We start from the raw sequence: 21,902 nt of genomic DNA on the forward strand, positions 1-21,902 counted from the left end.
TTTTACTGGATGTCTGCTGCACTATTCCATACTTTAGAAAAAGGTATACTGATATATACCACATGGACAGGGACCAAAAGAACACTTTTTTTTTTTGGGCATCTGTCTGGCGATTAGGGCCCTAGAGATACGTTTAACCTATGCACCACCGCAGTGCGAAAGTAACTTAAATGGCATTTCATGACAACCACAGCTATCATATTGCATTTATATGCCTTGAGGGGAAGGCCACGTAGCGGCTGCCGGACCTCCGTAAACCGTGACAAAAAAACGCGCAGCTTTTATTAAACAATTCTGTTTAGGACGTTTTTGGGTATGATCGCCCCCCCCCTGCTGAGTCCATAATGATGAGCATTAGAACGGAACCAGAATGCCAGTGATCATGCAGATATAGGCAAGGGCTCCACTGCAATAGTAAAGCAACTGCATTAGGGCTTATTCATGCGACCCAGTGCAAAACAACCGGTTTTCATGTCCGAGTCACACCCGTGCGGGACTCGTTTTCACGGATCCCCATAGACTTGAGTAAATCGAGGGATCCGTGAAAACGGAAGAAAATAGGACATGTTCTATTTTTCAACAGACCCTTCACACGGTCCATTAAAACAGCCGTGTGAACGGTTCCATTAACATATATGCATCCGTGTGAATAAGTCCTTACTGCGTCTATTGCTGCAACTTCCATCTTTTTGGGAATAAAAAGTCGCCTTAGACCCTCCCATATGTTTTTTTTGTGTGCGATGGTGACTTCATTCAAATTCCCCAAGGGTCGCGGCAATGTTACAATTCTACCACAACACTGTGGAGCCATAGCTTAAGACTGGGTTTTCACATCTTTCTTGAAAAATGTACCAAAAAAAAAAAAGAAAACGCATTATGCCCGTGCCTTGTGAATCCAGCCTCACACTTTGCAGTTAGAACCACGTTAGAAAAAAAAAACGCATGTGTTTTTACCGCAATCTGGTGTTTTTTTCAATTGCGGTTAAAAAAATGCAACTATATTGAAAAATTCACCAAATGACGGTAAAATCGCATTCCGTTTGTTTTTCAATGTGGTTCTAGCTGCACCTCAACCGCAATGTGTGAATCGACCCTAAGGTGACACACACACACACACACACACACTTGCATTTTAAACTGCATCAAAAAGCGCTTCTAAAAACACTAGCGTTATTAAAATGTAGCAGGTGTTTATAGTGGCATTTCTCATTTAGCGACATTTTAATTTTGTACATTTGTTTTTTATTTGTCATTTTTGAAGTCCTTTAGAGAAGCCTATGGGAAAACACCTAAAAAAAAATGCCATACCCAGAGCATGCTGTATTTGGGGGAAAAATGCCACGGACTACAAAATTGCCTAAAAAATGCTACAAACAAATACGCAGTTGTCTAGACTCGAGTGCATTTTATATTTTACTATAGATTTTAATGTAACATGTGGCCGAACTAAAAAAAAGCATCGCAAAACACTTACAAAAACGCAGCAAAACGTGTGAATCCAGTCTAAAGAGCACTAGAAAGATAATTGCGCAAAGTTTCAACAGAACTGATTGCACGGCCATAATAAATGTTCACCTACATTTTCTTGCTCCCTCCTGCCCCCTACCAAATCAGGTATTGATTAGCAACTTGCTAGCCTTCATGCTATAATTGATTTATGTAATTGACACACTGGAGAGGATACAAGGACCTCTTTTCCTTTATTTTGATCCTTGGACTTTGCTGTGATTTTGTTTTTACGCGTGCAAAATGCTGGATATTAACAAATTCACCTCTCTCCAGACCAGTCCTTATTCCAACAATTCTCGTGCGGTTATAATCAGCAAAGTTGTATGTACCGATCTATTGATTCTTGTTGTGCTGATGTCTTTGTTTCCCCCACTTCCTTCTCCTGCACTGTTTTGGTCTCTATTCACATATTGTATGTGTTGTTTTTTTTTTGTTTTTTTTCAGCAATCCCAGCTGCCATTCTAACACCAAGGAATGTGCATGATGCTCTCTCCACCCCCTCGCACTTTACAGGGGTTTGTCGAGGACGTGTGTGCTGTGCTGAATAACGGCTCGTGTTTTCAGGGGCTTTGTTTAATGGGAACCTATCAGTCATGCCATTTCTGTGTGTGTGTGAAATAAAATATCAGTGACTTGCAATAGAGCAGGAAACATGCTGTTATGTGGATACTCTTCACAGGAAACATTAAGTGATGTTAACATGTAGATAGAAGTCATCTACTCTTCCAGTATAGCTGCTGGGATTTTTGCATTCGTCTGTTTTCCAGAAATGAGTCAGTCGCTGGGTATTCTTAGGCCGTGCGATGAGCTGTGCTGTATTTTAAGTGCACGGTAATATTTGCTTTTGAGTTTTGGATTTGTTAGGCCTAGCTCAACTCCCGGACAACTTTAATGTGTAGCAGCAGCAGTGAGGTTTAAATACTACAATCCATCTTGCCAGAGCTTTAGGTCCTGTTCACACAATTTTTTTTTTTTACGCTGGAACCACATCGGAAACCGCGCCAAAAATGTCCGAAAACGCCTCCCATTGATTTCAATGGGAGGCGGAGGCGTTTATTTTTCCACGAGCGGTAAAATCAGCTCGCAGGAAAAAGAAGCGACATGCCCTATCTTTGGGCATTTACATCTCTGACCTTCCATTGACATCAATGGGAGGCAGAGAAAGCATTTTTCGCGGCGTTTGCCCGCGGCACTCCATGGCCGTGGGCGAAAAACGCGGCAAACGGCGTGCAGGCAGATCAAAATCTGCTTAAAAATTCAAGATGGAATTTTGAGGCTGAATTTTCTGCCTGCAAAAAACGGTGTGAACATGGCCTTAGGGACAGGTGGCGGAGAGGTCTGGGCCCATAGCTAGTTTATTTACTTACAGGGTAATAAATGTAATGTGTTTCAGGGCTGGGAGTGGCTGCAGGGTCTTTGTCTCATGTTTTATCTGTGTAATGTTCGTACATATGCTAGAGCATGTGTGGAAAGATGCTAACGAATGCCAGGCGGCTGTACAGGACGTTCTGTTATGTTCGCATATTTGGTAGACTGAGACTGTTTTTGCTATGGTGCTATTTTTTTTTTCCGCCTCCTTCAGATGATGAGTGTATTCATCACATGTGGCTTATCCTTTGATTATATAAAGGTACAAGACCCCCCCCCCCCCTCATTTTCATTTAACTCCTTCATAGCCTTTGGCTTTAAACAAAAAAAAAGCTTGAAATAGTTGAGGATTTTTTTTTATATATATATATATATATATATATATATATATATATATATATATATATATATATTGTTCACTGCCACATTGTTTTGCACTTGTGAATTTTATAAGCATGTGTAGATTTTACACAATAGGCAGAGTGTAATTCTGATATAATATGATTTAATAAACCTATATTCTTGGCATTAGGCTGGTTTAACACAAGTGCAATGGGAGTTACAAAAAATAAATAAAAATCAGGACTGCGGGTCTAATGACCTGAACTGGCAACATCCTATATCTATGATGCTGTTAGTTGAAGTTGGGCCTTGATTAGGGGTCGTTATACTGGCGCAAAAGTGCGCCTGTATTAGGGTTTATCTACACGTAATGGAATTGCTGCGTATTTTCCGTCCGAGACTGCGGACGGAAAATACGCAGCGGAATACAGTAGCAGCAAAGTGGATGTGTCTTCCACACGCTACTGACAATTTCAGTTCAGAAATTCATCTGCGGTGCGTGTTTCTTTTTTTCTTTTTTTGTTCCGCAGCATGTCCATCTCTTCTGTGGAAAGTGAACTAAATTCCTATGTTTTTCAGGGGAGACGTCCCCATCTCTCAGGCTTGAGAAAAACGCAACAAAATCCACACTATTTTCTGCAGTAAAATAACGCAGGAAATGGTGCGGTTTTTCTGCAGTGGGTTGTCTGCTAGTTTAAGCGGAAATTCTGCAGAAATTTTCTGCAGCAAATCCGTTACGTGTGGACAAACCCTTGCGCTCCTGTGCAACTGGCCTAAGGATAATTTATTATTTTTTTTTACTTAAAAAAAAGTTTACCTGTGAATAAAGGGGAATTCCTTTCACACTGTTTATTGAATGCAATTTTGAGGACCTTCTATTTATTTTTTTATTTAGTGTTATTTTGTACATGCATTTTTTTTTTCCTGCCTTTTTGAAGTCCAACAGAATAAAAGCCCGCTCCGGCATGCTGTTTGGCGCAGTTGTCAAGTTCCTTGTTAATGGCCGTGTGCTGTTGCGAGTAAAACTGTTGTAAACCTGAAAAATCATGCGGCCATATAGTGTATATTCATTAACAGCTGCACGATTTTGCAGGTAGACGGCAGTTTTACCCACAAGAACACACAGCCGTAGCTACTGGAATTTCTAAAGCCCACATTTATGCAAAAAAGTAATTTTATGAATAAATTAAAAAAACAAAACAAAAAAACCCGATATATATATATATATATATATATATATTACCTGTGCTATTTAAATAAAAATCTGTTAAATAGGGTCAAACACGTCTGTTACATTACAGTGTAGCTGTTACTATGCTGGATATTACATGCTCGAAGGTGGATTCAGACCGTTCAAATAACCAGATATACCGCAGGTGAAGATAATGTAAAGTAGTATCATAAAACCGTATACAAATCACAAACTTCGATAGGGATCGCTTCATCTGGACTGTGTAAAAAGAGACTGATATGTGTCCAGCATAGACTGTGCCCGGTTCTAGATTTACTTTTACATTCCAAAAGTTGTTGTTTAGTTTCAGATATTATTCAATATTATCATTTACATATATTGCAGTATATCCACTCCTAAATGAAATGTGTTACCTAATTTACCATTTGTTTTCTTCCTCTTTTACCCTTTTTGGGTGTTCTCTGTGTTTTTTTGTTTTTTTTTAATGTAAAATGGATTTCAGCCCCATGTAAATTGTGAGTAGGACAATTTAACGCATGGTGATTATTGTAGATCGCATCACTGATATTGGCATATGGGGGCTATAATAAATTCTGATTGATTAAATCATTACAAAGCCCTGTCCAAAAATGGGGGGGGGGGGGGGGGGGTGATATGATTACCCATTCACACACTGTTTTTTTTTTGGGACCATTTTAGTTCATACTTTAGGCCCTACAAGTGTTGAAAAACTCGTCTGCGTTTCATCAGAATTTTTTTTATTTTGAGTTGTATTAGTATTGTGTCCGAGTGCGCTCTGTTTGTCCATTTTTTATGTCACTATGGCATCAGTTTTCGTCTGTTTATTTCACTTGCGTTCCTTCTTTCTTTTCAGCAGCCCATCCGTGAAAATGTACCACACTCAGCGTCAATGTGCGGTCATTTTTAATTTTTTTTTCGAGCCCGTTGAGTTTAGTAGTCTTGCACGAGAATCGGGCCAAAGTACTGTAGTGCATGCAGTGATTTTCCCTGCACGGACGTGTGAATTGGCCCATTCATTTTAACGCGATGGTGTTCAGTCCATGTGCTGTCTGTTCTACACTCGCACAGCACATGGGCATGAATAACGCTCATCTGAACAGGCCCTTGTTAATTTACCACATGCTCTGGGCTGTGTTTTACTACCCCTGCCCGAAGAAAAAAAAAAAGTCTCGAATTACAGCACAAAATAACGCACTTGATGGCCCCTTATGTGAACAAAGCCTTAACCCGTTAGTGACCGGCCCTTAGTGTTTTTACGTCGGTCACTAACGGGCCTTATTCCGATGCCATAGACTTTTTACGTCGCGGCATCGGAATAAGTAAACAGAGCAGGGAGCTGTCAAATCTCCCTGCTCTCAGCTGCCAGAGGCAGCTGAGGGCTGGGGGCGTCCCTGCTCTGCCGGGTGAGATCGATATAAGTATCGATCTCACCCGTTTAACCCCTCAGATTCGGTGCTCAATAGCGAGCACCGCATCTGAGTGGTTTTGGAGAGAGGGAGGGAGCCGAGTGTCTGTGTCTCCGATGGCAGCCGGGGGCCTAGTAAAGGCCCCCAGGTCTGCCTGTAATGAATGCCTGCTAGATCCATGCCGCAGGCATGACCTAGCAGATGCCTGTCCGTTTTAAACGGACAGGCAGTAATACACTGCAATACAGAAGTATTGCAGTGTATTATAATAGCGATCGCAGAATCGCATATTAAAGTCCCCTAGTGGGACTAGTAAAAAAGTGAAAAAAAAAGTTTATTAAAGTTAATTTAAAAAAAAATGAAAAACCCACTTTTTCCCATTACAAACTGCTTTACTATTAAAAAACCAAAATAAAGTAAAAAAGTTACACATATTTGGTATTGCCGCGTCCGTAACGACCCCGAATATAAAGGTATTACATTACTTAACCCGCACGGTGAACGCCGTAAAAAATTAAATAAAAAACGACGGAAAAATTGCTGTTTTCTGTGAATCCTGACTTTAAAAAAATGTGATTAAAAAGTGATCAAAAAGTCGCATGTACTCCAAAATGGTACTAATAAAAACTACAAGTCTTCCCGCAAAAAAAAAGCGCTCATACAACTGCATCGGCGAAAAAATAAAAACGTTACGGCTCTTCAAATATGGAGACACAAAAACAAATAATTTTGAAAAAAAAGCGTTTTTACTGTGTAAAAGTAGTAAAACATACACAATCTATACAAATTTGGTATCGTTGCAATCGTAACAACCCGATGAATAAAGTTATTGTGTTATTTATACCACACGGTAAACGGCGTAGATTTAGGACGCAAAAAAGAGTGGCGAAATTTCAGATATTTTTCTATTTCCCCCCCCAAAAAAGTTAATAAAAGTTAATCAATAATCAATATGTACCTCAAAATGGTGCTAATAAAAAATACAACTTGTCCCGCAAAAAACAAGACCTTACACAGCTATGACGACTCAAAAATAAAAAAGTTATAGCTCTTGGAATGCGACGATTGAAAAACGTAAAAAATAGCTTGGTCATTAAGGTCTAAAATAGGCTGGTCATTAAGGGGTTAAATGTCACGATTTCATGGAGACTAAGACCGGATTTACACGAGCGTGTGCGTTGTGCGCGTGCAAAAGGTACTTAACAGCTCCGTGTGTCATAACCATATGATGTGCGGCTGCGTGATTTTCGCGCAGCCGCCATCATTATGACACTATGTTTGTAAGCAGAAAAGCACGTGGTGCTTTTCTGTTTTTATTCATACTTTTTACTGCTCTTGCGCGAATCACGCGTGTCACACGGAAGTGTTCCATGTGCTGTGCGTCATTTTCACGCACCCATTGACTTCAATTTCTGAGAAACGCAGAAATATAGGACATGTCGTGAGTTTTACGCAGCGGACACGCTGCGTGAAACTCACGGACAGTCTGCACGGCCCCATAGACTAACATAGGTCCATGCGACACGCGTGAAAATCATGCGCGTTGTACGGACGTATTACACGTTTGTGTAAATAAGCACTTAGGCGTAGGTTGTAATGTCATGTGTTTCTTTTCCGTATGCCTGAATGTTTTCATTTGTGTGTTTTTTTCCAAGTATTTTTTTTTTTTTTTGTTGACCATAGAAAATTACACGTGAACTGATTACAAAATTGGAGGTCATTTTGCCATGTTTCCAAACCAGTATATATGAAAAATAACAATGCAAATGTATGAACGTTGCTTCACGGTTTAATTACGCCGGTCTAGTGTCAGCTCGGCTTTTACAAGCCTAAAATAGGGTATTATTATATTTTTTTTTCACAGATCGAGGGATCTGTGAAAACGGAAGAAAATAGGACATGTTCTATTTTTGAATGGACCCTTCACACGGTCTGTTCAAACAACGGCCCCGTTAAAATACATGCGTATTAACGTCTGTCACGGACGTATACCACGGTCGTCTGAATTCAGCCTAATTGTGTATAGGGTGTTCCAGCCGTGTGTTTGCAAAGAGTCATCCAGGTCTATAGTAACTATGAAAAAGTGCTGCTACACAGGTTTATGGTTCATGTACACAATAAATCCCTGTATAGTGGCACGCGTTGTCCCATATTTTGAAACCATAGGCAAGCCGTGTGCCGCTGTATGGTGCTTTTGTGTGTAGGGCCATTGCTTTTAGAGGAGAAAACCTCTAATACAGCATGCAATGAAACCTCCATGTGTGTCTGTATAAAACCAGAGGCATATGAGGCACAGTATGGACCCTGTATAGACACCGTATTATGGATTATTACAACACCAGGTTTGTAATATGGCCATATGCATGAGCCCGAAGATGTTGATGTGGCGGAACTACCTTAGATGAAAAGTATTTAGGTCACTCTGTAAACGTTTATTTGTACAAGGCCTTCAGCCGTGCAGGTTTGTCATTTAGGCAGCGTGATGGACTGCACTGCCTTGTAAACGACATATCTCGGCCTCGCTCTACTTCCTATACATACTTTGTATTGTTTGTGCAGAGGGTTGGGAGAATGATGGTCACATAACCAATAAAGCCGCCATTCCTGTATGTGCAGGGAAATCCCTACAAGGTTTACAATACCTGGAATACTTCCTATCCCAACAGCTGCCATAAGTACGGGGATAGTCCACCATTGCTTAGTTATTGTGCCATCGGAGGCGTACTGGAAAAGTGGCAGAAAACCGGTATCTGTTGAATTGGAGTCAAGTGACGTGCAAAATAATGCATTGTCAAGCGGCTTTTCCTGGTCGCTAAATCTTGAAAAGTGACACCTATGTATCTCCTGGCTTATGAGTACTTGTATAATAAACCTCCTTCTTTCATGACTGGCCAAAATCAATTGCCTTACAGACCGAAGTTTAGTTCTGAACTGACTATGTTGAGAAATGGACGCAGAGTATATAGATTTGTTTCCCCTCCTTGTTACTGTAGCTTCAGTTGAATCACATAAGCCGTGAATAACCATTTGCTTGTGAGAATTGAAAGGGTGTACTTGGCAGGTCTGAATTGGATAGGTTGCCTCTCCACCAACCTTTTGCCAGCATTTCTGTGCACAGACAAACTTGATGGCTGTGCTCTAAGTGTAGAGTGAAACGTCAGGAGTTTTCTGCCTGTGTAAACATTCTGTTCTCCCAGGGTTTACTGATGGAAATTAGGTTCTTCTGATGTATGTTATATGTTGGTAGGGTTCTCATTCTGACTGTTAAGTGCTTGTCTGCTCCTGTAGGATGTGTCTGAGATCTTAAATTAGCACTGTCTTGAAAAGGAAATGAAAGAAAAGATGGGCCTGATATCATGTGCTGCTATAGAATATTCTTTTCTTGGGACTCAGGCTGTGGCCTGCAGGAACATCACTGAAACACACAGATAATGCTAAAGGTGCTGTGTTTCTAGCAGCTAATGGAACAGAGTCTTGTCAGTATAACTCTCAGGAACAAAGGTATGTCATTTGATTTTGTTCTCTACAAAGCGTGCGGGAATCATTGCGGCGCTGTTTTAAATTTTGTTTTTGCATTTGGAACTACAATAAATGTACTTTAAATTGCGGCCTCTCAGAAAAGCATGGCTTTGTGTTGTATATTGTGGCTTTTTTGTACCTAAATTTTGACACTTGCAGATGTTTAATTACTTTCAGCATTCCCTGTCAACAGATGGCTGCTTGGGACGTTGGGATTAGTAGTTACAACAGAGTTGGACGAAACTACACGTTGCATTATTTTGGCTCATATGAGTTGTTTTTTTTGTCACTTTTAGGCCTTGACTCATATACTGTACATTCCACTGCTGCCGTACTAGTCTGAGTAATTGCAGTGTCTTCAACTGGTTTTATTTGCTTAACCCCTTAACTTCAAAGGTATTTTTGCGTTTAACAGGTCGAATGGCGATCACTTTTCAAACTCCTATGTTTCAGTTTAGGTAGGGCTTTGTGTGTGTGGTGTGTGTGTGTGTGTGTGTATGTATGTATGTGTGTTTATATATATATATATATATAATATATATATAAAATTTGTTTGCTTTTAGAGTTAGGCCTCATGCACAAGGCCATATTACAGTTATGTACGGAGCCATAATAAGGCACCAGTAGAAGGCTGTGGCCATACTGTATCTCTGTAGGGCTCTAACTTTTTACAGAGGCATATTAGGTATTTTCTGTCAGATGTATATAGACAAAAAAATTGGGGCATGTTCCATTATCAGATGCCATATTGAGCTTGTTGCGTAATTTGGTGCAGAAAATCTGTATCAATGCCGCAGGTTTTTTTTACGCACCGCAGGTCAGTTTACGCGCAAAAATCTTCCGCAATATGTACATGAGATTACTGGAAATCTTATTTACTTTGCGGGTACTGCATTACTCTTCGGATTTGCCGCAGGAAAATCTGCATGGCTAATTCGCACATAATATGCATTGTGTGTATTTGACCTTAAAAAGGTACTCTCATATTTGGCGCCGCACAAAGTTACCATATGGCAACCCACGGACGAGTCAGGCCGTACAGCTCTGACATGTGAATGAACCCTTATTAGTACTACAGCATATAGCGTGTCCACCATCTCCCCCCATAATGTCAGTTATCGGGTCCCCCAAAGGTCTGTGCTGAGTACAGTTCAAAAACGGATGAGAAAAGCTGTCATCGGTTGTCCCATTCTTTTAATATTGAGCGAACGAACGAACGAACGATGTTGCTTGTTCACGATAGGGACATGATCCATGCAATATTTTTTTTTTGTTCATTCTAAATAATTTCTGTTGATACAACAGAAAACATCTGATGTATTTATGGGGGAAAACTTCTCTTAGTGGGATATCTGTAAGATAGAGTTGTACTTGGTCTGGTAAGCTGCTCTCTGTGGTGCTAGTCATATTCTCTCGAAGCCTCATGCAGCAGGTGGCACAGCCTCTTCCGATGTTATGTTCTCTGCTGTTGGCTGTAATTCTAATGCTAAATTAAAAAAAAGAGATGTATCGTTGGCTATAAGGCCCCATTCAAACGACCGGGAAACTCGACCATGTGACGGGCATTTTTTTTTAACGTCCGTCTCACGGCTGCATTGAAATCCGTGCAAGTCTATGGGTCTATTCACACGGCCAGTTTTATAACTGACCGCGTGAACGGCCCGGGAAAAAAATAGGACATGTCCTATTTTTGCCCGTTGTCCCTGATCCCTCAATAGACTCAAGTCTGAGGGATCCATGAAAACTGGTCCTGCCCGGTTGAAAATAGGCCGATTTGACACCCGGTCATTTGAATAATGGCTTAGTAGAAAAATTCTTTGTAACTTTAGGACCTGTATTGTGGGGAATATAAACAAACTTACTAATCGGGAGCAATTTCCATAATCCAGTGCAATGCAAGAAGGTCTACAATGGAATTGTACAGATTGTAGGTGATATTAAAGGTCTCAAAAGTTCTGAAATGATTAATCTTGGACTGAATTTTTGACATGACTAAAACCTGACATTTTAAAGGGGTGTGTAGACTTTTTATATCCACTGTATATATTGAGAAAAGCCCCAGTGGACGGGGCTGATATGTCGCACTAGAGTAATAAAGTACTCCTAATTTTTCACTTATATCTGCGGAGTTCTGCTTTATTTATATATATATATATATATATAAAATTTATTTCTGCGTTGCGTTGCTTTTTTGCCGCAAAAGAACATAACATCTGCTATTTGTTGCAGGTTTTACCTTCCCATCGAATTCAATGGGGAAAACCCGCAACAAATAAGCAGCGATTACGCTGATACATTCGGCATGCTGCGGAATAAAAAAAAAGCACCGCAGGTCAATTTGAGCGTTTTTTTTCCGGTCTGCATTTACGCAGCGTTTCTTCAAATCTGATCCACTCTGCTGCTACTGAATTATGCTGCGGATTTCCCGAATTGAAATCCGTCGCGTAAATTTGCGGTATTTATGCTACATGTGAGCTCAACTTAATCTGCCTGGATGCGTCTGCTGCTTCACATGGCGAAGCCATTCTCCTTGTAATTGGTGGGGGTGGGGGTCCCAAAGGTGAATTCCCACCTATCATATGTACCTTTTGTGGCGTATCTGTATATGCTATAAATGTCCGTGGTGGGAATACCCTTGCAGGCTACATGCACATGTTGCGTATTTTGCTGCGGAAAATACGCAGCAAAACTGCAGGAAACTGCAAAGAATTCACAGAAAAAAATGCACCTGAAGGTCGCAGCGTTTTCACGCTGCAGGTTTTGCTGCGTATTTCTGTAGAACTACAGGGATAGAATTCGCAAGTGGAGTCGCGGGATAAATTGACCTGCCACGGTTTCAAAAATACGCACCGCTATGCTGGTACTGTATTACGCTTTGGTTTTGCCGCACGCTAATACGTGCGGCAAAACCGCAAGTAATACGCATCGTGTGCATTGACCCTTGAGGTTTCTTTCTTTTTAGAATGACAATTTGATCACTTGGGACCTATGAGGAACCGTTACTGCATAATCTATAATCCCATGCATATAGCCTTTCTCTCAATAACCTTTTTATAAATGTAGGTAAAAAATATAGAAATAAAAAGTACAAAAATATCATGTTGAGACAACTCTGAACAGATGTCACATTAATTTGATGCGCAGAACAAAAATTTTTTAGCATCTCTCATTTGCTCATTTTATGGCACCTGCTCTGAGCAGACAGTAGTTTCGGGCCGTTCATTTTTGCTCAGTTTGAATTGGAATTACCTTTTATTTTAGAGTTTCTCTGGGGGTTCATTTTGCATTCTTAGTTGAAGTCTCAACAATGTGTGATTGGCAGAATGAAGAGGCAAGTGACGTGCCCAAAAGGTGTATTATTTAAGCCCAGAAATGTGTTATATTTATAAGGCTATGAATCAGTAAATGAGGCAATATTATTGGAATTGTCTTGGATACCCTTTGATTGGCTGCTCATCGCCATCTTTCTCATAGGTCTTTGTGGCTACGTGTGGTACTGCAGCTCGGCCCCTGTCAGAAGTAAGTCCCTATACACATAGTTTTTGTTTTTTTTTGCCTACGTTTAACGAATAGGTCAGGAAAAAGTTCCCAACATATATGTTAAATATAGGCTGTGACGTATGCGTAACAGTAGCATCTGTCACCGTATACTTTTTTTTTATGGTATCCGTTAAATGGATGGGTCGTGAACTGGCGTATGAGAGTTCATGACGTGTCCGTTAAAAGGATACCATTCTAGTTTATGGGTGACAGGTGCCTTTTATTAGGCATCCGTTTAACAGACCTGTCACCCGTAGACTATAATGTCTTCCGTTTAACAGATACGTCATGAAGGGCTATTAAAAAGGCCATAATGTATCCGTGGCATACGTCACCGATCGGCTCCCATGTTAAACAATGTATAACACGCGGTATACGCTGGTTTTTTTTTCACCACTGTGATGGAAAAGTGTTTACTATTCCATTCTTAAAACAAAAAAAAAAAAGTATTGTACACTGACGTATACCAGCCCGGTGGAGGCCAGAAGGACACTCTTTTGCCTTTCTCGGGCTAATGGAGCCCTAGGGACGCGTCTAGCAGGCACATCAGGAGCTCTCCTCGCGTTCAGGCTAAACGGACATCACAAACGTAATGTGAAACAAAGCCTAAATCTTTCAAATGTATGACAGACACTCTTTTGGTACAAGTTTGCCCCCAATAGAAATCTGTGGGATTGTTCAGTATATAGTATGTTCTATTTTTTAAACGTTGTTTTTTTTTTCCCCCTGAAGTCTCCTAGCCACACAATGTATCAATGAACTTATATGCATATAATGGCAATAAATGCATTAGATCGGAGGGCATATTAAGTCTATTAAGGAGGCAGTATTGTCTGTTCTAGTAATGTGGTGTTCAATTATTATTTTACAATTATTAGTTACAATTATTTCTAGAAGGCCAAATGCACACAATGCGTATTACGTGCGGATTTTCCTGCTGGCAAATCCGCAGCGTAATACAGTTCGAGCAAAGTAAATGAGATTTCATGTAATCTCATCTACGCGTTACAGATTTTTTTTTTTCTGCACGTAAATTGATCTGCGGTACGTATCCTGAAATTCGCAGCATGTCAGTTTATCTTGCGTTTCTGCCTGCGAATTGCATCTGCCTATCTTATATAATAAAAAACGCACCAAAATCCGCAGCACAGAACCGCACCGATTTCCACATGAAAATGTTAAAAGTGCATAAAAAAAGCCGCACTATTATTGCCTGCGGTTTTTCTGTGCCAAATTACGCAACTTTCATGTAGCCTAAAGCAAGAATAATGAAGTACGGTATGTTAATTGATCATAGTTTGTGTTTTAAATTTTAACTTGTTTGTTTTTCTCTTCTGTCGACGTGAGACGTTTTTTGTTTTACATTTTGATATTGTAGGTTGTTTTACATGTTGTAAAACATTTAGTTGATGTCCGAGACATCCGTAAGTGTTAGGAGGAGTTCACATAGAGTTTTTTCACTCGGAAACCGAGTCAGAAAACGCGCCGAAAATTCCTCCCATTGATTTCAATGGGAGGCGGAGGCGGTGTTTTTTCCTGCGAGCGGAAAAACCGACTCGTGGGAAAAAGAAGGGACATGCCCTATCTTCGTGCGTTTATGCCTCTGACCTCCCATTGACATCAATGGGAGGCAGAGAAAGCGTATTTCGCTGTGTTTTATGCTCATGGCGCTCAATGGCCGTGGATGAAAAAACGCTGCGAAAATCGGCGTGCAGGCAGAGGAAAATCGGCCTCAAAATTCCAAAAGGGATTTTGAGGCAGATTTTCCTCCTGCAAAAAACTCTTGTGTGAACCCAGCCTTAGGCTATGTTCACACGGAGTATTTTGGGGGAGGAATATCTGCCTCAAAGCTCCAAACGGAATTTTGAGGCAGATATTCCTCCCCCAAAATACTCCGTGTGAATAGCAATGATCGCGCCGTTTTTCGCCCGCGGCCATTGAGCGCCGCGGGCAGAAAACACGCTTTCTCCTGCCTCCCATTGAAGTCAATGGGAGGTCGGAGGCGGAAGCGCCCGAAGATAGGGCATGTCGCTTCTTTTTCCCGCGAGGCAGTTTTACTGCTCGCGGGAAAAAGACGCCGACGCCTCCCATTGAAATCAATGGGAGGCGTTCTCGGGTCGTTTCTGCCGAGTTTTGCGACGCGGTTTCCGCGTCAAAAAACTCGGCAAAAGACCCCGTGTGAACATAGCCTAAGACTCTGTTCACATATGCATTGGGGCTCCGTCGGCAATTGCGTCCAGTTTGACAGGAAAAAAAAAATAGAGCTGCATGCAGAATTGGTTCGTCATCAAAATGCTGGAAACCACAAGGGAACATATTGAAAGTCAATAATATCTGTTGCACGATGGGTTTGGTACACCGCCGTGGTTTCTCCTTTTTGCGAAAGCCACAACACGTATGTGAACAGATCCTTAGTTGGGTATATATACTTACGCTGTATGAGGGACCCCTAGATTTTATCGGGCCCAGTGGTTCTCTTATGTTGGAATCCCCAATGATGACCTCAGGAGATTTTCTACACAGAGATCTCTCATCCTGAGGCCTTATTCAGACGAACGTTGTATCCGTCCGTCCGTTAAAAATCCGGGCAGCACACGGACCTCTGCAATTCAATGGGACTATTCAGACGTCCATGATTTTTCACGCAGCATGTTTCCATTGCATGAAACTCGCTGCATGTCCTATTCTGGTCCATTTTTGCGGACCACGTTGCCCATCGAAGTCTACGGGTGTGTGAAAATTACGGACTGTACACGGACAACATCCGTGTGCTGTCCGTATTCTGGCAACAAGTGCTAAAGATATGTTGAGAAAAAATAAATAAAAAGAATGTACACCAACGCTGACATAAAAAACTGTTGCCACACGGAACTGAAATGCGTTAAATACGGTCCTTTTTTTGCGGACGCAATACGGAAACGCTCGCCTGAATAGGGCCTGAATGAACGAATTTCTATTAGGTGTCTTCATGATGGCTGTTTCAGAGGGCCCCCTATCTGACAATCGAAATAAAAAACTTACTAAGTATTTTGTTTACTTTTCAGCATTTTATTGCTGACTGCCCTTTCGAAGCTTCAGAATGATAATGACTCTCACCCATGGGTACTTTTAGTATAATAATTCTTCCTGTGACCTGGGGAATCCAGAATGAATGTCTTTCCCAAAAGAAATAGTGATCCAATTCTGACATTAACTCTTACCTCTTCTTTTCCAAGGCCTGAATCGGTGTAGTAACTATTCCAGAATTCATTAAAGTAGCGGCCTGTGACATTATTAGTTATTAAGCACTCAGTCCACGAGTTGTAGTGCGAAAAACCTTCATAGAATCAACGCTAAGTAACCATTTGGCATTTACAGTGACTCATTTATGCAAACAGAAAAATATTTGTTTTTTCATTTTTTTTTCTTTTCTTTTGTAGGGGCAGTGATGGCAAAGTTAATTATTGCTTTTGCTTAGCAAACTGTAATTATACATTAAAATGATACTTCTAATAGCGGCACGCTTTTACATTCTCGTCTTGTGTGTTTTAACAATTATCTTGTTGGATTTATATGATGTCCTCGGCTAGCATCCTTGTATAAATATTTGAAGGTAACGGATTCCTATTCGTTTTATCACTGAAGGGGATGGAGCTACGTAAAGTCAAATCGTATCGATCAGCGGTCTGCAATATGTGGCTCTCTAGTTGTTGCCAAACTACAATTCCCAGCATGCCGTCAACCTCCGGCATGGAAGTTTATATTTTTGGAGAGCCAGAGGTTGGAGACTACAGGTTTTTCTCATATATTCTGAGAAGGGTATGGAGACTTTGGGGCCAAATGCACACGATGCGTATTATGTGGGGTTTTGCAGAGCATATTTTATATATTCATGCAGCAAATCTGCAGCGTAATACAGTACCAGCAAAGTAAACGAGGTTTTAAGTAATTTCTCTTCATATTTTAGAATCCACAACACGTCAATTTATGTTGCGTTTTCTCCCCAGAATTGTATCAAGTTTAAGAAAAAAAAACGCTCCAAAATCTGCAGCATAAATCCGCACCTATTTCTGCATCAAAATGTAAAAACGTATAAAAAAAAGTACCATTGAGTGCAGATTTTACCTGTTGAATTACCTGCGTTTAGCTGCGACTTTGATGCAGATTTTCTGCACCAAATTGAGCAATATGTACATGTAGCCTAAGGCCCGCCACAAACTGCCTCCCATTCAAGTTTTTTTTTGTTTGTTTTTTTAATATGGTTAAATCCTAAGGCTTTGTTCACACTGAGGATTTTTTTGTTTTTGGCTCTAATTGTGATGCGGAAACGCCAAAAAATGGCTATCATTGATTTGAATAGGAGGTGGAGACGTTTTCTTTCCACAGGCGGCTTTAAACTGCTCGCGACGGGAAAAAAAAGCGGCATGTCCTTTCTTGCCGCGGTTCCGCCTCTGACATCTGAAAAAAAAAATTCACCGAAAGCTGCTGCATGGATATTTTCTAAAATGAGATTCGCTGTGTTAGATTTTCTGTTGGCTGCTACTCCATTGTAATCTGAAGTTTATGGTTTGAATGCTCAACTGCATCAGACGTGACACTAAAACGAGCTTTTCATCACTTGTTATCCTGCTTTCTTGTTTATTGTGCGCCTTTTATATGATAATTGTGATGTTTGAAAGGGATTAACCAGCAAAACGGCAATTTTATTTGGCCAGCCCTGCTCTAATGAAAAACTGTAAATTCAGGTGTGACTGTTAAGCAAAACCTAAGTTTTGATTCCTGCATGAACTCTGTGTGACGGCTCGCAGACTCCCTCTGTATCTGCATTATGTACCTATAGGAAGCGGCACCATATTGTAGGTGCGAATGGCTTCGTAAAACGACATGATTTTGTTTGTTTTTTTTTGTTTTTTTTCCCCTCAGTCTGCAAATGAATCGGTGAGCAAAAACTTTACCTGTGCAATTGGAGGAGAACGAAGGTACAACATTGGTCCATAGCATAGCAGTTGTGTGCATGAGGCCTTAAAGAAATCCCCAGTATTTCAGCTACCTGGACTCATGAATATAATGGGGTTCTTCTACTGGTAGAACAGGCGGTCACTGGTAATTTCTTTAATGATGTCCTACGACAAGCCCTTATTTATTCATCAGACCGGTTATAAAAAGTAAGTTAGGTGTCGGTTTGACATCTGGGACGCTCACCAATTTCTCTTGGCCTTTGTTCTCAGCAACCAGAGTTCCCGGTCCCAGAGATCGCACCTATACCTAACTTTGTTTTATAACCTGCCTGACAGACGGATAATTAAAAGGGTTGATGTTGGTCAGTAACAACAGAAGCTCCTCTAGATTCAGTCGAAAATGTATGTATTTATTTTCCTTTGTACCCTGCAGAGCTGAGGGAAAGAAAACCATTGACTCCCCAGGGCGAGCACCCTGCTAAACAACTTGACTTCATATCTGAGTTTCTTTGACCTTGGTGATTGTGATGCAGGGGTATACTGTGGTTTGCAGGAGTGCAGTTAGACTTTACTGTTAGGTTCATGTGTAAGGGTACTATTACACAGCCCGATGTGGGCTGTGTAAACGAGCGCCAATCAATGAGACAGCTCGTTGATCGGTTCTTGTTTGCTCCTTTCACACAGAACAATGATTGGCTATGTATAGGGATGAGCACTCGTTACTCCGATCGCTCGTCCCCATACATTTTCATCATGTCGGCAGCACATCTCCCTGATTACACAGAGATTTGCTGTCGACGATGATTTTTAACGCTGTATAAAAGAGCAGATCAGCTGATGAACGAGCGTTTGCTCGTTCATCAGCTGATCGTTGCCCTGATTACACAGGGCAATGATCAAGAATGAGCAGTCATATGAACGCTCGTTTGTCCGAACATTGGCACGTGTAATGGGGCCTCTAGGCCTAGTTTTTTTGCAAGCTGAAAAAAAACATCAATTCCTTCAGGATTTTTTAGGTAGATTTTGAATTGCCAGCGTTGTTTTGGAGCTTTTTTTTTTTTTTTTTTCCCATGCTTTTTGCTGTGTTTTTTTTGTTTTTTTTTTTGTTTTTTTTGCACGTAGCCGTTGTACCTAATGCAAGAACTGTGGGCAAAAAAAAACAAACGCTCCAAACGAGGGCCGCAGGTTTTTTCTGCGCCTCATTGATTTTAATGGGAGGTCGGAGGTGAAAATCAGCACTAAAAAACGGAACTGACCCTATAGCGGCCCACATATGCTTTCTGGACTGCTGTGAGTAGGGGAGGGGGCTGGGTTGGTATGACCCTTGTGTATTTAGAAAAAAGTAAATTTTTAATTAAAAAAAATATCTACTTGTAATTTTTTTAAAGGTGTATACACAGATTTGTTTTAAATGGTTGCTTTTTAGTTTTCATCCCATCTCCTATCCAAAGTTTCTTGAAAGTAAGAAGAAAGGGTTTGTATTACTCCACATGTAACGTGTTGAGGTGGAGGACGCATTAGCCATTTCCCCTCGTGTCCTTTCCATGTTAGAGGGATTTCTAGGACTTGTTTCCATGGAGATGTTGTGCATTTCATGCCATTTTGTTTAGAGGAAATCATATAAAATTGAGTGACATTTTCTTTATTAGTAGCATACATTTGCTCTGCACCTTCACTTTCTATATTATCTACGGCAGGAACAAATGTGGCTTCCAGTGATTAGTCTTCATACAGCGCAGTAGTAACACAGAAGCATCGTGTCCGGTTTGTCAGTGCGCGATTATCATTCAGGAATCCTGCTTCTAGGAGTGTAGGAACAGTATATCGGCCGCTCTACCGAATCAATGGGAAATTTATTTATTTATTTTTTACTGGAGTTTCCCTTAAACGATCCAGCGCTGTGATTTTCATCTCAGAAGGTTTTTTTTTTTTTTCTTTTTATAAATAATCCAGCAGCTTTCAAGAGGTGTCAACAAAACCTCTGCTGTTTTTATTCAGTCACAGGAGGGAAAATCCCTGCCCTAGACCATTGAAGCAGCATGGCAGGTGGCATCTGACCTAAACGCTGCCAGACTGAAGATGATCGAGGCTTTTTGTTTTTCCATATAATATATGGATTGATTTTCTTTGTGCTTCTTTTTTTTTTTTTGACAATTTATTTATAAATATACTTTTTTTTTCTCAGACGTTTCTGCAGGCCTCGGATATAGTTGTTTGTTGTATATATTTATTTTGTTCATTTATTCCAATTATTTTCTTTATGTATTCCACTCATGATGACCCAGAAATGTATAGTATATACTGATGTGAAGTCATTCTTGTATTGGCCACTGCTGTCAGTTGAGGAAATGGTCATGGGAGGGGAAAAAAAACTTCTAGAAGAGCTTCATACTGTAGAGTCATAGATACACCGTCATCTGCCGTGTGGTGCTTTCGTATTGTGATATCATTCGGCGATATTCACCCTTACAAGCAATACAATGAAATCTGAGGAGTATAGAAGTACAGCAGGGTTTCATAAACTTCTGTCAGGACTTACTGGAAGATGTAGTTTTGCTGCAGAGACGCAGGTTGAACATTACTGTTTTATACACTAAACCCTCCTCCTCCTCCGCAGTATTGAGAAGTATTCCCCTTGTTTTCACAGCACCAGAGTAAGTTTAAATCTGAATTTTGCTGAATACATTGAGAACAAAATGTTTTGTTTTTATTATGGATGGCAAACTACGAAATACTATTGGAGAACAGAGTTGTGCTGTTTGGAGTGATTTGAGATTATTGTGAGATGTCTGGAGAAAAAGCAAACCTCGCTATGAGCAATAGGAAGGAAGGACAATCGAAGTATGTGATATAACACTTTTCAGGTCTGTTACAGAAGTTACCAATGGAGACTGAACTAATGTATGAGCTATTTATGTTCACATTTATTAGAATTGTGTGTGTGTGTATATATATATATATATATATATATATATATATATATATAATGTGTGTGTGTATAAATCTTGTTATTCGGAATCACAAGCTAGGCAATCATGAAAATCTGATTTATGTGAGGAATTATTTTGCACCCAAACTGGTCAATTATTAATGCATGTGTGAATAGTGGTCAAGACTCCAAAATTGCCCAGTTTAATAAAAAAAAATTGTGATGCCCAGCTACAATCCCTACTAGTGAGAATGCTTAAAGTAGTTTGCCCATCAGGGACATTTATAGCATATCCACAGGATATGCCATAAATGTCAGATGCGGGTCCCACCTATCTCTATTACAAAGCCCCCTAAACCCTGTTCTACCTTTCTCGTTTCCCGCTTTCACTTCATAATTTCAGACCATGTAATCAGAAAACCGCATAGCTCGCTGGGTTACACTGTTTCCGTAAACTCCATAGAAGTGAATGGCCGTTACGGAAGCAGTGTAGCTCGCAGTGGGCTATGCTATCCACCGCTCATGAGTATCGACGACTCCATATTTGCTTCACTATGAAAATAGCAGTGGGTTTGCTATGCGGTAATTGGCCGGGCAGTTTTTACAGGTGAAACCTTTTCTCTTTACCACGTAGCAAAACCACGGCAATTTTTGGTAAAATGCATGCGATTTTTGCTTTTGTATCTTTTGGTTGTGTACCAAACGTTTAAACATAGCCAAGGTCTCAGTTTACATAGCCAAGGTCTCAGTTTACATAGCCAAGGTCGAAGGCTACACTCATACATATCCTTCTACAAATTTCATGGCAAATCCGCATGTTATGAATTTAGATTTTGTTGAAAATCAGCAACAGAAATTTACATGCTAAGGATGTTAAAATCTGCACCGCAGGTCAATTTCCACATCGAAAATTTCAGCAGCGTGTGGATGGGATTCATCCACTTTGCTGCTACTGTAATACACCGCAGATTTTCCGCCTGAAAATTCAGATGAAAAATCTGCAGCATTTTCGCTACTTGTGAACATACCCTAAAGGGCCTTTTACACCGGCTGACAATCGGCCGGTGCAGCGAACGACGATCAACGAGACATAGTTGATCGGCGCTCGTTTGCTCCTGTCACACGGAGCTATGGATATG

The 21,902-nt window shown here is 40.6% G+C and overlaps 1 protein-coding gene across 8 annotated transcripts in view; it reads left to right on the forward strand.

The window, feature by feature from the left end:
* Positions 1-21,902, forward strand: part of PHF21A (PHD finger protein 21A) — a 103,243-nt gene that overhangs the window by 9,207 nt on the left and 72,134 nt on the right. For 7 of the 8 annotated variants that reach the window (XM_075837935.1, XM_075837939.1, XM_075837932.1 and 4 more), the window contains exon 2: positions 9,127-9,339. The gene's annotated coding sequence lies outside the window, so the exon portion shown is untranslated. Of the gene's footprint in view, positions 1-9,126; positions 9,340-17,796; positions 17,856-21,902 lie in introns of those variants that run through there. The other variant, XM_075837933.1, reaches the window with a different exon arrangement.

This window comes from Rhinoderma darwinii, chromosome 9, assembly GCF_050947455.1.
Source record: "Rhinoderma darwinii isolate aRhiDar2 chromosome 9, aRhiDar2.hap1, whole genome shotgun sequence".
Lineage (NCBI taxonomy): Eukaryota > Metazoa > Chordata > Amphibia > Anura > Rhinodermatidae > Rhinoderma > Rhinoderma darwinii.